At 41.2% G+C, this 3,491-nt stretch overlaps 1 pseudogene; it reads right to left on the bottom strand.

The window, feature by feature from the left end:
* Nucleotides 1-1,572: 1,572 nt before the first annotated feature.
* LOC118758855 (coatomer subunit delta-like) lies at nt 1,573-2,470 on the bottom strand (annotated as a pseudogene).
* Nucleotides 2,471-3,491: the final 1,021 nt, after the last annotated feature.

Here is a 3,491-nt window from a genome sequence, read left to right on the forward strand (position 1 = left end):
TCCATGAGAGCTTTCCTTTCCCTTCCCTCTTCCTCTGAAAAGCCTCATGTTAAACCAAGCTTGAGTTAAGGATTCTTCCTGATGCAATCAGGGGAGGAAGCCAGAGATTTCTTTGAAAGTAATTCCATCCTTGGTCATTTGTGTGTAATTTCTTTGCTTTAAGTCCACTGCACTCCTACAGGCTGTTCAGAATAGGAGTGGTACTCTCCAGCAGGATAAAAATACAGAAGGTCATCTCCATCACAGTTTCTCACTGCATATTCCTTCAGACTCCAGCAATGCTTCATCCACCTGCATAAGCACAGTACTGGGTTAATGGCCAAGGTTGGGCTGTCTGATAGAAAAGGTATTAGAGGAGATGGAACTGAGAAATAACCAGTACATGATTATACTAGGTTTGGAAGGAAAGAGGACTTCACAGATAGCAATGGACAGGTGGAAAATATCAGGCAGGCTAGAAGAAAATGGGACACGTATAGGTAAGCTCTACATCGCAATAGAACCAGTTGTCTCTTGAAATAGTAAACAGCTAGTGACAGAAATGGAGTTTCTTTGATACTTCAGGGCCAGTGGAATTAGTAGGAACTTAATGATCCTGCAGTCCCCAAAATCATAACTTCATTTCTGCTGGAAAGGAGGGAACTAATGGCAGAGCAGCCATTAAAAGGCAAGTGGTAAACCTGAGAAATGCGAATGTATTACAAAGATTGTGAACTATTACACTTCAGCTTAGGTATTTGAACTGTGGAGTCCTGGAAGCTTGGACAGCATTAGTAGGAGATGTGATTGCAGCTGAGTGTGAAGTCCCCAAATGGACATAACTATTCTTAAATGGAGATCTGTGTCATCAGAAAGCTACTCAATTATTTCTAATATTGGCACAAGTGAGATATACAGTACTACTCTAAGCTGGAGGGACAGGCTTTGAGAGAAAATCCTGCACCCACCCCTGCACTAAAAAAAAAAAAAAAAAAAAAAAAGGATAAGGGAAAATGACAACAGAAAACTCTGTTTTCTGCACCTCAATCTCTTAAAGTAATTCACCTATGCAGGCCAAAAATCAAGAGTATATCAAGAGTTCCAGGAGGGTCAAAGAATTAGTGTGTCTATGTACAGATGATCTCAGAGCTTGATTGAATGCATGCAAATGAAAAGCTGAAGGTAAAGGAAAGGAGAAATATATTTTAATCCTCTAACAAGGAAACATTTTTAAAGCAAAGTATGAAGTGTCCCTGCATTGAGAGATTAAAATATTGTAACAATCTAGGCAAATGTAGAGGCAATGTTTGGAGGCTTCTCTGGAGAATTTGTTTTCCTGCTGGTCAGTAAAATCTGCCAAAGCAATCAACATACTTTGCTTTTTGTTTGTGTTCATTTCTCTGCCAAACAATGTCTCTGTGACCCTCAAACACTAGGGGTCAGCTGAAGGTCCTTCTGAGCACAGAACCCTCCATTGTTTCAAGGAAAAATAAATAAATAAAATCTCAAATAGCTTTGAATTTGTAAAAAAGCTCTTCAGCCACTGTCAGTTATTCTTTAACACTTTTCCCGTTTGGATCCATCTTCTCTACATTACAAAATTTTATATTTACCCGCTAGGAAAGTGGACTCTGGAAAATTTGACACAGCTGTTTCCATCCACTGGGTCACTTTAATAAACAGCATGTTACAGTAAAAATTTTAGAGATAAAGGAAAATTGAACAGGGAAGAAGTCACTGGATTGCTGTGCAATGCTACACTCTAGATCATCATTCTTACTTTTGGCATCAGTCACTGGCAGGCACCACTCCAAGGTATTTCATTGTCTTTCATGTCAAAATTCCCTAACAATCAGACCAATCACAGGTACACCAGCACCAAACAGAAGTGAGATGGTGACAGCCATTCAGTTCTAAATTATCTTTGTGTAGCCAATGTTCTTTATTGATATCATAGTCATTTGTACTCTCTGAATGACAGCAAATAATTGCCAGTGATATGAAAGATTTCTCTGTGGTATATAGCTTCCAGTTAACCACCCGACATTACTGTTGGCTGGAAATGACTTAGCAGAATTCTTCTAGCCTATTAGAGATTCTAAAGTGAAATATATATAGCAACATTCAGAAGGGTCTGTAGTTGCACCCCTGTCTTATCTTCGTTTCCCCATGAAGATGAATTCAGCCAAATTTACATCTGAGATTTGAAACATGATCCTTGCATGCGACTCTATATTCCATGTGACGCTCCATCTCATCCACAGGTGTGGGAAATCTTCAGTCTTAACAAGTACATTTGCCTAATTAATGGGTGTACATGCATGTCCGCTGCTTCAGAGGCATATTTACCCATACTGGAAGACATGAAAGTTTCACATGCAGGTTTCAATTTGTTTATCACCAAATTATTTACATTCTTTCTTTTGGCTCCAAGTTTCAAAGCTTGCTGGGCCAGAATGCCTGTCAGATACACGTATGCAAGTAACACCATTCGTTGATCAGTTTTGTTTTTGTTTGTTTGTTTTTAGATTGATGTTGTTTTGATTCAAAAGGCAGAGTTACAGAGACAGCAAACAGAGAGAAAGAAATGTGGCATGTGCTGATATTCTCCCCAGGAGGTAACATCAGCCCCAGCTGAGTGGATCCGAAGCCAGGAGCCAGGAGTTTCTTCTGGGTCTCCCGTGTGGATGCAGGGTCTCAAGGCTTGGGCTATCCTCTGCTTCTTTTCCAGGCCATAACCAGGGAGATAGATTGCAGGTTGTGCAGACAGGAGATGGATTGGCACACAAATGACTCAGCCTAGTGTGCTAGCATCTCAGACCCAGGATTTACCCACTACCTTCAGACACTGCAAAGATTCCAGTCATGGCAAATGCTGGTGGGGTTTTTTGCCCAGTGTTTCTGCATTTCCTCAGGCCCACTACAATCCCTTTGTTTGATGATGCATTCCAGCCTCAGCTTCATCTGAGTCTCCCTGACTGTGCTGAACACCTGCTCTTGAGAAGTCTTTTTCTGTGGAGATTCTGATCTGTTCCAGGGTAACATTCCCTCTTATCCCAGAGTGGCAATTTCATCAAAGGCCAAAATCAAATCAAAACATTGCTCATATATTTCATTCTCTTTTAAGGCTTGACAATTCTCAGGTATCACTCCAGAGAAGAACCTCAGAGTCTCCAATCTTCTAAAATACTGCTGTCTTCATACTGATCAGTACCATGTGCAGTTTCCCCACAGGTTGGTAGACGTATCTCACACTCTGTTTTCAACAAAGGTGCGTTCTTTTCCATGGTTCACTAACATTTAATGTGAGGTTGGGTCATTCCCACAAACTGTGGAGAAACAATTATCTTTGCTTCTTTTGTAGACTGCTGCTTCCACCAGCACCATGGTGATGGCAGTGGTGGGGTGACCACACTCTGAGGTTCTACTGGACCCAGGCTGGGGTCTTGGGAAGAGTTGCACTGCAAGCTCGAGACCTGTAGTACAACTGACAGGAGCTTTACCTCTTGGCA

This window comes from Ochotona princeps, chromosome 3 (assembly GCF_030435755.1).
Source record: "Ochotona princeps isolate mOchPri1 chromosome 3, mOchPri1.hap1, whole genome shotgun sequence".
NCBI lineage: Eukaryota > Metazoa > Chordata > Mammalia > Lagomorpha > Ochotonidae > Ochotona > Ochotona princeps.